At 42.1% G+C, this 13,417-nt stretch overlaps 1 long non-coding RNA gene across 2 annotated transcripts; it reads right to left on the reverse strand.

The window, feature by feature from the left end:
- Nucleotides 1–3,949: 3,949 nt before the first annotated feature.
- LOC136356367 (uncharacterized) lies at nucleotides 3,950–12,785 on the reverse strand. 2 transcript variants are annotated; one of them, XR_010741106.1, is made up of 5 exons: nucleotides 12,646–12,785; nucleotides 12,367–12,498; nucleotides 5,133–10,608; nucleotides 4,857–4,985; nucleotides 3,950–4,305 (listed from the first exon to the last, which is right to left on the reverse strand). It is a non-coding gene; the product is annotated as an uncharacterized lncRNA (long non-coding RNA). The 2 variants fall into 2 exon arrangements; XR_010741105.1 differs by lacking the exons at nucleotides 3,950–4,305; nucleotides 4,857–4,985; nucleotides 5,133–10,608 and adding an exon at nucleotides 10,977–11,285.
- Between the last annotated feature and the right edge of the window lie 632 nt (nucleotides 12,786–13,417).

A 13,417-nucleotide genomic window follows, 5' to 3' on the forward strand; every position in this document is an offset into this window, starting at 1 on the left:
GGTCCCACATGTCGGTGACCCGAGGAGGAGGGGGTGGGCGGCGTCGGCTGGGCCGGCTTGGGCCGGTTCGGCCGCGCGAGGAAGAGAAGAGTTGGGCCGAAATCGGCCCAACGACTTAGGGGAGGATTTAAAAACTTTTCCAATTAAAATAATTTGTGAAATGATGTTTCATTTATTAAAAATACTTCCCTTGCTCAAACAATTCCCATAAAATTCTAGAAAATAGAGGAACAAGCAAAGTATTTAATAAAATTTTATCTAGCTCATTTTTATATTGAGATTTAACAAATTAAAATTAGATCTTCTCTTTTAAGCTTTTAAAATCATTTCTAATAATTCCTTTTAAACAACAATTTATAATTTAAGGATTTTAAACAAGAAAAGCACTTAACAATTATAATTAGACCATTTAATGATTAATTTAATATGTGGGTAATTACTGAAATGCTCTTTGTATGATTAAAATTAGGAATTGAGCTCCGAAAAATCCGAGAATATTCCAGAGAGTATAATTAACCATGGAGAATTTAATAAAAATTAAATCCATCCATGCTTTATATTTAGGAAATTTTATTTCCCACATTTAACTTCACTTGTAAACTAATGAACATTTAATATAAATTCTATTAATAATTTATTAAATAATTTATAAATCCTAAGACGAAAATCAGGGTGTGACACTGCCTTGGTGTACAAGATGTCGTACGTGAGGGAGAGCTCCATGTCCACCACATCGTACAGCATCTCATTCTCATTCCAGGTTTCAGGGCGAACAATCTCTTGTTTGTCGACATCATGCTCGTGCACCAAATTGTCGATGAAGGCGCCCTGATTTTTATCTTACACCAATTATTTCTATATATTCGTGGAGCTTAACTTTACCTATAAGCTATTATTATGAAGATGCTATTAAAGGATTTGTAAATTTATATTTGCTTAATATTTGGTGAGAGGTGGTGTTGTTAGACTTGATCCTTATGTCTTCATGAATACTTCCTAAAGGTATTTGGAAGTTTGTATGTGTTTAGGTTTGTGTCCAACTGGGTAAAGCTTAAGGTAGAATTGAGTTAATATGTTTTACTTATCTTTTATATTCATGAGACCTATTATGGAATGCATTCAAAATCCAAAAACACACAAAGGACTCATGGCACATCAGTACATTATGCAAATGCAAGCACTCACGAAGTTTTAGCTTTATCAGTAGGTTGGTAAGGAAAAGGTTTTAAATTATTCACAAATTTATTTATGAAAACTAGTCATAAATTTGGAAACACATTTTTATTATTTTAACGAAATCAAAATTTGAAAATCGAAATTTGGGTATGTTACAATTTCTCTCATAGCAACATACTCACCATACAACCAATTACTTCCATGTCCTGGATAGAGACTCCCATTTTAGTGCAGTTTATCTCATGAAATATTTTCATATTTAAAAGCCTACCACCGGATCTTCCATGGGTAGCTATATCCTAACATCTGAAGCAATTATATTGCCATATGTTTTAGTTCATTTTGTGCTAATGTTATATATGTGTGTGATGGAGTCAATAAAATATTAACTTTAAGAATAACACAGAAAAAATAATATATGCTATGGATTGATTGATATTTTGTGTTTGCAGGTAAGGCATGTAAATAGGCCCTGTTTGTGCATTTGACAAAAAAAATTCTGGGTTGTGTGCCCCATCAAGATCTTATTATTCTCTTTCAAAATTGTCAATGTATCAGTAGACAAACCAGCAGATGTTTAGGTGTTCGGTTATAATCTAAATGCCTGTAATGCTTATTTTGGATTGTAACATTTTTTACAGCATGTATATTGTACATTAAATCTACTGTAATATATTGAACAGAATTTGTATGTGTTGCATGTCATGAGCTCATTTCGATTCTATCCATGTCCACACGCAGCGTAGCGCGTGTCTCTTGCTAGTTAGTACTGATCCATAACGGCTAGAATCACTACACGATGGTCTAATTTACCAACCGACTTTTGTTGGCAAAAGGTCAGTTTAGACAACACATCAACTGTAGGCAAATATGTATAACAACGCCAACGCACTATGTGTCACACCCCAATCTGGTACCGCCGAACAACGGCACCTGACTGGAGCGTGTCGTAGGAAAAACTGCGCGAACCGCTTCCTATGAGACCGCGATATCGGTACCAGTCCAGGATATAGCGCTTATATCCACGGGGACAATAATAAATCATTGCAATCCTTAAATTAAATAGATGACTTATTTACCTTAACTTGAGTTGCAACTCTCGGGAAACTGACAATGCAATAGATGACACGAAAGCAGCAATAGCAGAAGCAGAGGCAACTGAGACCAACAAACTAATACCCAACACCACAGGCAACAGCAAGGAACCAGGATGAAACCCTAATCTTCACTTCACTTGAACTTCACCTTCGGAGCAGGCAAAACTATATATAGAGATCAAGGGTGAGTACTTACGTATTCAGCAAGCCAGGGGAACTTAGGTGGTTAATGCAAGTTTCAAGGGAAGGCTGCTATTTTGCAATCGGTTTTTTAATACCCAAAAAATTCGACCAATAAAAGAAATTCTAAAAATGCGGACCTTCGAAAACTTTATAAATAAATTGCATCATGCCGATTTTGTTCGATGATTTTATTAGATTTTGATCTCGGAGTTCATAGAGGAAAAATTAATTAGGAATTAACCCTGAAATTAGCTTGGTTAAAGAAATAAATAAATTATAATTTAAAATAAAGATTAGGTGTGGATTGAAATAAATAAAATATTACCACGACCATATTTGTATCAATTAAATTTAAATGCGATGGAATAAGAATTAACCCTAATTAAAAATTCAAATAAATTATATAAATAAAATATGGGTAATATTAGTCTAGGGTGAATTCATTAGTTAAGATAACACAAATATTGAGTAAAATCCATATATGCAAAAACTAGGAATTGTGGAATCAAATTTATAAAAGAAATAGACTAAAATGAGAAAAATAGGAAAATGCACTGTTCATTGCACTCTAGGTGGTCGACGTGGTCCCCCTAACCCAGCCCCCTCCTCTGCCGTCGTCATCACCGTCGCCGTCGCGCCGCGCACCATCGTGTTGCCGCGCATCTCGTTCCCTAGCCCTAGCCCCTCCTCTACCAAGCTACCTCGCGCCCCGTGCGCCGCGCGCCGCTCCGCCTCCCCTCTGCCGTCGCCGACGCGTCTTGCCGCCACTGTGACAAATGCTTAGAAATGCTATTCTAGAATCATGCATACTCATATTTATCAAATGCTATATGCTTGGGCAATTGCCTTTGGGAAGGTAATTGAGATGCGGCATGTGGAGACATGAGCACCACATTGCCATGATATTGATGACATGATTTGCGAAAGGAGAAATAAAACTAAACAACTGTTTTCGACTGGGGCGGACGGAGGATTTGGGTGGTATATGGAAAAGGCTAGTACCGTCCCCGGTCAATTAAGGACCGAGCCATGAAGTTAAGCATGAAACGACCCCCGTACAACCGCACTTCTCGTATGGGTATAGACCTAGTGGATTAGATAGCCGAGCGGAGGCAGTATCTCTGCATAGATGGTTCACCCCTGAGTGAGGCAGGTGCGCTACGGTGGGACAGCCGTTGAGGTAGGGCCGAGAGGCGTGCCCTACATCGGTGTCGCCATTGTTAGGACTGCCATGAGTGTGTGTGAGAGAGAACTTAACTTGAACCATAATTTAATATGTGTGTGAGACTTCTCTTTCCCGGGAGAGCCAGAACTCCTCTCACTGCTAGAAACATGGACGCCTAGAGTGCATGAGGATTTAGGTTCATGGAGCGGGTACTGCCATTGCAAGGTTATCGAAAAGCTTTGCCGTGACGAGTCTCATGTGTTGGGACGAGGCTCATGTGTTGGGCAGTCGTGGAGTGTGGGTAAAGTGTACATCCACTGCAGTGTGAATATCCTCTTAGCATTACCGGTAAGCCGAGCAAGCGTGATCAGCGCTTCTCAAGGATCATGAATAAAGATCCAAATTGCACTCCCATGGCTACGCATGGTTCTTGAATAATGTAAACAGAACATCCGGAATAATGAAACATGAATAACGTCATGAGTTTGAATATGGGTCGAAACACGAATAAGTAGCATAACGTCATAGCCATACAATCAGTAATAACAAGCAATTGAATAATAATTATGCAAGTAAAGCCAAACAAAACAACTCAGTTTTGTCCATCACATAAGTTCGTCTTGTACTTGCCTTAACTCATTCGATACTCCGACTCAACTCCTCCAACGTTGGAACCCTCCACACCTGTGGAGCAAAACTACACATAAACCACTATATTCAACTAACGATGGTTACAGGGGATATTTACTAAAATCGAAACCTATAACATATAAACCTTTTACCGATTTGTATTAAATAACCTATAGCTGTTCCATTACTGTTTTATGAGTAACTCACAAACCGTCTAACGGAAACTAGCAAATAATACAACTTCGGACATCTAGACAAAATTGTCTACAACTTTCATGCTGAGCACAAAAACAGATTATGCCTCTGAAAATCCCAGATTAAGGAAAAATGAACTGCTGTCCTGATTTCAGGACCCGGTCAGCAGTACTGTTTTTGCTGTTTCTCCTAAACCGTTTATCGGAATCGAGTGAAACTAGCACCGTTGGAAAGATATTGACAATGACTACAAACTTTATTTAGGACAACTAACCTGATTCCTGATGGTTTAATACCAAATTTGAAAATACGGTTTCTGCCTAGCGTTCGATATAAAATAAATTCGAAAAAACCGGAAACAGATCGTCTTAAATATAAATTAGAAACAACTATAGACTAAAACGGATTACCTAGCAGTACTAATGTATAAGGAAAACGAAGAATTTGGAAATATTCACCAAATTCCCCAAATTTCCCTTCTATCAAATTTCCCCTTCTTTCCTTCCTTCCTGTTCTTCTCTGCCTTCTCTCCCTCCTTCCTGTTCGTTGCAGGCCAACAGCAGCAGCAGCAGAAACGAATATCGGCAGCAACAGCAAGCCGTGCACCACCAGCAAGGAAGAGATCAGATCGGCAACAGCAGGGTTCGGCAGCAGCAGGGAAATTAACAGAAACAACAGTAGCTCACCCACGAACCGGCTGCGGACGACGACGGCTGTGGCGACCGGCGACGGCTGCACCAGCGGCGGCGCCGGCGAAGAGAGGAACAGCAGCGGTGGCGGCAGAGCGCAGGAGGTGCGGCGGCTAGGGCTACAGGAGAATCGCTCCTGTTTCTTTTTTTTTTCGTTTGTTTTTTTTTTGGTTTGTTATATAAAGAGACTAAATAAGATCTAACGGCTCACATCTATTCAATCCTCGGGACTTCGTTCGGACTCCGATTACTATAAATTTATAGTCTATTTTGCACTACTCGGCGAGCTCTAGGCATCCACGGTTCCCGATCGCCTATACGAACAATGGTTTAAAAGTTGAACTTTTACGCGTTTGCTCTAATATTCCGCAAGATATATTAATTTAAAACTCGGGGTATTACATTCTTCCCCCCTTCGATCGAATTCGCCCTCAAATTCGCCCAATCATACTCTAGAACACGGGATATTACATTCCTCCGTCCTTCAATCGAATTCGCCCTCGAATTCGTCCAGTTATACCTCGGACAAGTATAGAAAGGAACTCATAGGTAGGACTTATATAACTCACCAGACGTGAATAACTCTGGATACTTCTCCCGCATCTGTGACTCAAGTTCCCATGTGGCCTCTCGCTCGGTCTGGTGCGTCCAGAGAACCTTGACATACTTGATAGTTCTATGCCTGAGCACCCTCTCAGATTCCTCTAATATTCTTACAGGATGAGACTCAAATGTCAAATCTTGCTCAATGGTCATCGGCTCTACGGCAACATGATGTTCAGGGTCTCTCAAATATTTTCTCAACATGGAAATATGGAATACATCATGTACACCTTTCATGGACTCTGGTAACTCAAGGCGATACGCTAGGATTCCAACTCTTTCCACTATCGAGAATGGACCAATATACTTAGGGCTGAGTTTGCCTTTCGTTCCAAATCTCACAACACCTTTGGTTGGAGATACCTTTAGAAGTACTTGATCGCCCACTTCAAACTCTAATTCTCGTCTTCTGACATCGGCGTAGCTCTTCTGCCTACTTTGAGCTGCAAGCATGTGTTGTCGTATTTCTACTATCCGTTCTGTGGTCTGTTGTACCCAATCGGGTCCTAAAATAGTTCTCTCCCCTATGGAATCCCAACACAATGGGGATCGACACTTTCTTCCATAAAGTGCCTCATATGGTGCCATTTGAATGCTAGCATGGAAACTATTGTTGTAAGCAAATTCTACAAGCGGCAAATGATCCTCCCAACTGCCTTTCCATGAAAGGATACATGATCTCAACATATCCTCTAAAGTTTGAATAGTCCGCTCAGATTGACCATCAGTCTGAGGGTGAAAAGCCGTACTGAATTTCAATTGAGTATCAAATGCCTCTTGCACAGATTCCCAGAACTTAGAAGAAAACTTAGCATCCCTATCATAAACAATCGAGCGAGGCACACCATGTAACCTCACTACCTCGCGTGTATAGATCGGTGCCAAGTCACTCGCAGAATAAGTGGTGCGGATAGGAATGAAATGTGCCACCTTACTCAGACGATCTACAACCACCCAGATGGCGTCCTTTGCTCATGGAGTTCGAGGTAGCCCAACTACGAAATCCATAGCAATATCATCCCAAGTCCATACAGGAACTTCCAATGATTGCAACTTTCCAGCAGGACTCTTATGTTCAGCCTTTACTCGCTGACATACCCCACATGACGCCACGTACTTGGCCACATCCACTTTCATCCTCTTCCACCAATAGATCTTCTTCAGATCATGATACATCTTGTTCTCCCCAGGATGCACAGTATATGGTGTTCGGTGTGCTTCTCGCAAAATCTCTTCCTTGACTTTAGCTTTTTGTGGAACACATAAACGCCCATGGAATCGCACAGCTCCCGAGGAATCCAAAGTGAAATCTCCAGTTTTTCCTTACTTTACACGTTTCTTAACTTGTTGCAGCAACCGATCGTGTTGTTGGGCCTCTAGCACTCGTTGGGGTATGGCGGACTCAAGAATGACTCGTGACTCGGTACTTGCCACTCCAACATAACAATAGGAGATATCCATCCGTTCAAAATCAGTTATCAAACAACCCATAGTTGGAGGAACGACCTTATGGCTTAGAGCATCTGCAACCACATTCGCCTTACCCGGTGTGTATTGAATGTTAAGATCATAGTCTTTAATCAACTCTAGCCACCTCCTCTGCCTTAAGTTCAAATCCTTCTGAGTGAAGATATATTTCAGACTCTTATGATCAGTGAAAATATCACAAGATTCTCCATACAGGTAGTGCCTCCAAATTTTGAGAGCAAAGACCACTGCTGCAAGCTCAAGATCATGAGTGGGGTAATTCTGCTCATGCTTCTTTAACTGCCTAGATGCATAAGCTATAACATTGCCCTCTTGCATAAGAACACAACCAAGGCCTACTCGTGAAGCATCGGAATAGACAGTGAAACGTTTACCAGGTTGGGGCAAAGTAAGCACCGGAGCTGTTACCAGCCTCTGCTTCAATTGTTGGAAACTACACTCGCATTGGTCCGTCCACTGAAACTTCACATCCTTATGTGTGAGCATCGTCATAGGTTTAGCGATAATCGAGAAATCCTTCACAAAGCGTCGGTAGTACCCCGCCATACCCAAAAACTCCTCACATCCTTAACATTAGTCGGCCTTTCCCATCCGACAACAGTTAAAACTTTGCTTGGATCAATCGAGATACCTTGCTGATTAATTACATGCCCTAGGAAAGCCACTTCAGGAAGCCAGAACTCACACTTCTTCAGTTTAGCATAGAACTTGTTTTCTCGTAGGGTCCCTAGTACCATCCTCAGATCACGCTCATGCTCCTCTACATCTTTGGAGTAAATCAGAATATCATCAATAAACACCACCACGAAATTATCTAGAAAACTATGCAACATGCTATTCATCGCCTCCATAAAATAGGCCGGAGCATTGGTCAGCCCAAAGGACATTACTCTATACTCATAATGCCCATACCTCGTGGAAAATGCAGTCTTCTCAATATCCTCTTCTCGCACTCGAATTTGGTTATAACCAGATTGCAAGTCAATTTTAGAGAACACCTTCGCTCCCTTTAACTGATCAAACAAATCTTCAATACGAGGCAATGGGTACTTGTTCTTGATTGTCGCAGCATTTAAGGCCCGATAGTCCACACACATACGCCAACTTTCATCCTTCTTCTCAGTAAAAATAACAGGTGCGCCCCATGGCGACACACTCCATCGGATTAACTTCTTAGATAATAGATCATCTAATTGTTTCTTCAACTCTTCTTGGAAAGGACGAGCTAACCGGTACGGGGCTTTGGAGATAGGTTGTGTACCAGGAACAAGATCAATACGGAACTCTACATCACGCTCAGGTGGCATCCCTGGCAATTCTGCGGGAAAAACATCAGGATAATCTCGCACTACAGGAACATCTTCAATCACTAAAGGCTTGGATGACTTCTCGGCTAAGGCCCATAATAACCCCGTCTTTACAGCACGCTGCCCAGGAAATAACCTTGACATCACGAAAAGAGAATGCGGAGGCGCGCTCCCTTGGAAAACCATATCCTCGCCTGATGGAGCTTCCAAGGTAATAGTCTTCCAGAAACAAGAGATTACAGCACGATATCGGTTCAACCAATCCATGCCCAAGATCACATCAAAGAGCGGTAAGGGAATCACAATTAGATTTGCCACAAATTCCTCCCCATCAATAGAGATTGCACAACCTAGACATACTACTGAACTAGAGATTATACCCCCTAGAGAGCTGACTTGGACAGATCGAGAGACCTCTTGACTAAATAGATTAGCTCTTTTTGCAAACTCGATTGAAACAAAAGAAAATGTAGCACCAGAATCAAACAGAACTAGGGCATCATGCGAATCAACTTAAAGTGTACCTGTAACGACATCCGGGCGACCAAGGGATGAAGCTGCAGGCATGTTGTAGACTCCAGCCATAGCTGGGGTAGTAGAGGCTGAGACCTGCTGGTGAGGTGGAGCTGAAGCAGAAGGATGCGCCATAGGCGGTGCAGGCAACTGGAGTGGAGCACGTGGAGCAAAAGATTGAGGCATGGGCCAATACTGTCCTGGTAATGGTGGTGGTGGGTAATTATGTGTGAACTGCTGGTAAGGAAGTGGATAAGTTGTCATCATCTGAACGGCACCACGGGGAGTACTAGTGGATGAACCTGAACCTCGAGGATAGCTAGCTGTCGAAGAGGTTGCTGAATAGGAGCTCGGCTTTTGCCACTTGATGATAGAATTTGGGTTACGCTTACATACCAACTCCATGTGTCCAGCTTTGCCACACCCACGACATGCCCTAGTAAACCCACACTCTGCTGAATGGTGATTCTTTCCACACTTAAAGCAAATTAGCCCTTGCCCTGGAACAGGGCGAATCAACTGAGACTCCGTTGGACGTGAAGCTGCATTAGGCTGAGAACCCCACTGCCTAGGTTTAGATGATGGTTGAGTGACCTGATTTTGTTTGTACTTCTTGAAAGGTGGTCGCTGTGAGTTCTCACCCCCTTCCTAATGAGCTCTCTTCTGCTCATTACCAGTGACATTGCCAGAACGATTCTTCTGCGCAGTAGTAATTTGGAGCTCAACCTCCATCCCTCGAGCCTCCTCAACTGCATTGAGGTATATAGTAGGCGGGTTTCTTCCCATCACTTCTCTATACCGAGCATTGAGCCCTCGAAAGAACTTCCTAGCCTTCTCACGCTCATCACTTGCCACGCTAGGCACAAAGCGTACAATACTGCTGAACTCCCGTTCATACTCATCAACAGTCTTGCTTCCCTGTTGGATATTGTTTAACTCATCACTCATCTTGTCCCTAAATGATTCTGGATAATACTTAGCTCTGAACTGCTGAAGAAAAACTTCCCAAGTAATAGCACCACGATCAGGGTTCCACGCTTCAACAACTCCATCCCACCAAATGTCCGCCTAACCAGTCAACTGAAAAGGCATGAAAGTAACCTTCTCCTCAGGAGTCATTCTAGATCCCCTCATATACTTCTCCATCTTGCATAACCAGTCTGCAGCATTAACGGGAGTACCAGACCCATCAAATGTGTCTAAGCGCATGGATGTCCATCTAGTGAGTGTCATCCCCCGAGCAGCTCGAGGAGCATCATCAGAGACAGCAGCTGAGTGGCTACCACCCTCCACCTCTTCCATGTGCTCATCCTCCATCTGGTTCGAGGATGCTGCCTCATTATGGAGACCTCTACCACGACCTCTTCCACGGCCTCCAGCACGGCCCCTACCACGACCTCCACGATTAGGAATAGGGGATTCAGCAACCGAGTTGTTCCCAACCTCTTTATTATCCTGAGTATTTTCAACTTCTTCATTATGGTGGCCCCTACCACGACCTCTACCTCCGCCTCTCCCGCGCCCTCTGTTAGCCAACCGAACACTCACTCTAGGCGGCATACCTATATCAAACACAAGCATTTACACGTCATTAGTTTAACAATAGGTTAGACAATGGCATGCAAGGAAACACAATCATACACATATATATGCAGCAGAAACATAAATGCTAGGAATGACCCATGCTCCCATTCCTATTGTGCACCAGTGTGTCAAGTTTTTTTAGATGTTTATATATAACCCAAGTTCTACTCTTATTATTTCCTACCCTAAGAGAAAATATATTTTTTTAATTGGTTAGGAACTCTAGTTCAAAATTTTATGTTGATTTATATATCTCATTACCCAGTCACTTCCCATGGACCTACCGCCCGCTCTGATACCAACTGTAACACCCCAGGTAACCACGTACCTAGAATGCCACACCAAATTACACTCAAAAACTAAGTCCTAAAATTATTAGAAATTTCGGCAGAGTCTCCCCTAAAAATACGGACATCACGACAGGCAGTTATAAGAAAGGTCAATACCGATATAAACCACACAATCCAAACCATTCTAGCTCCACAAATCCCACGTGAAAAATAAGGATCAGAACCATAAATGACCTTTACAAGTTCTATGCAAAACTTATGCTGAGCAAAAATTATAGTCTAAAACTAATTTCAATTGTGCGCAATAATAATGTGTAGTCCAAGGGTGCTACTCCCGCCCCGTGCCGATCGATGTCATTAGGTACCTAAAAACCAAATTAAACACAAGAGTGAGTAAAGAATACTCAGCAAGTACAATCTTGAACTAGTAAAACATACGCATGATTTATGCATTAAGAAACCAACATGAAGGGTTGGATTTACTTTATTTTTAAACCAAAGAAGTCAAAAGATAGTAGTTCCCTCCCGGGCAGGTGTGAATATCCTCTTAGCATTACCGGTAAGCCGAGCAAGCGTGATCAGCGCTTCTCAAGGATCATGAATAAAGATCTAAATTGCACTCCCATGGCTACGCATGGTTCTTGAATAATGTAAACAGAACATCCGGAATAATGAAACATGAATAACGTCATGACTTTGAATATGGGTCGAAACACGAATAAGTAGCATAACGTCATAGCCATACAATCAGTAATAACAAGCAATTGAATAATAATTATGCAAGTAAAGCCAAACAAAACAACTCAGTTTTGTCCATCACATAAGTCCGTCTTGTACTTGCCTTAACTCATTCGATACTCCGACTCAACTCCTCCAACGTTGGAACCCTCCACACCTGTGGAGCAAAACTACGCATAAACCACTATATTCAACTAACGATGGTTACAAGGGATATTTACTAAAATCAAAACCTAGAACATATAAACCTTTTACCGATTTGTATTAAATAACCTATAGCTGTTCCATTACTGTTTTATGAGTAACTCACAAACCGTCTAACGGAAACTAGCAAATAATACAACTTCGGACATCTAGACAAAATTGTCTACAACTTTCATGTTGAGCACAAAAACAGATTATGCCTCTGAAAATCCCAGATTAAGGAAAAACGAACTGCTGTCCTGATTTCCGGACCCGGTCAGCAGTACTGTTTTTGCTGTTTCTCCTAAACCGTTTACCGGAATCGAGTGAAACTAGCACCGTTGGAAAGATATTGACAATGACTACAAACTTTATTTAGGACAACTAACCTGATTCCTGATGGTTTAATACCAGATTTGAAAATACGGTTTCAGCCTAGCGTTCGATATAAAATAAATTCGAAAAAACCGGAAACAGATCGTCTTAAATATAAATTAGAAACAACTATAGACTAAAACGGATTACCTAGCAGTACTAATGTATAAGGAAAATGAAGAATTTGGAAATATTCACCAAATTCCCCAAATTTCCCTTCTTCTATCAAATTTCCCCTTCTTTCCTTCCTTCCTGTTCTTCTCTGCCTTCTCTCCCTCCTTCCTGTTCGTTGCAGGCCAACAGCAGCAGCAGCAGAAACGAATATCGGCAGCAACAGCAAGCCGTGCACCACCAGCAAGGAAGAGATCAGATCGGCAACAGCAGGGTTCGGCAGCAGCAGGGAAATTAACAGAAACAACAGTAGCTCACCAACGACCGGCTGCGGACGACGACAGCTGTGGCGACCGGCGACGGCTGCACCAGCGGCGGCGCAGGCGAAGAGAGGAACAGCAGCGGCGGCGGCAAAGCGCAGGAGGTGCGGCGGCTAGGGCTACAGGAGAATCGCTCCTGTTTCTTTTTTTTTCGTTTGTTTTTTTTTGGTTGGTTATATAAAGAGACTAAATAAGATCTAACGGCTCACATCTATTCAATCCTCGGGACTTCGTTCGGACTCCGATGACTATAAATTTATAGTCTATATTGCACTACTCGGCGAGCTCTACGCATCCACGGTTCCCGATCGCTTATACGAACAATGGTTTAAAAGTTGAACTTTTGCGCGTTTGCTCTAATATTTCGCGAGATATATTAATTTAAAACTCGGGGTATTACATTCTTCCCCCCTTCGATTGAATTCGCCCTATCATGCTCTAGAACACGGGATATTACAGCTATCAACCCCTCAACGGAGTATTCCTATCTCTTGTGTTTGAGTGCAGTACCGAAACCTCTCCAAGATGGAGGTAGTTTCGCAATAATGCACCCGGCCACAAATTTGTCGGGTAAGACACACTTAAGGAGTTCGAGTTCCTTAGTCATGGTTTGTATTTCATGAGCCTGTTCGACTACAGAACGGTTGTCAGCCATATTGTAGTCATGAAACTGCTCCATGATATACAGATCATTGCTAGCATCAGTAGCACCGAATTTAGTATTTTGTGCATCCCATGACTCCTTAGCGTCGGTCATATGCATATACACC

This window comes from Oryza sativa, chromosome 4, assembly GCF_034140825.1.
Source record: "Oryza sativa Japonica Group chromosome 4, ASM3414082v1".
Taxonomy (NCBI): domain Eukaryota; kingdom Viridiplantae; phylum Streptophyta; class Magnoliopsida; order Poales; family Poaceae; genus Oryza; species Oryza sativa.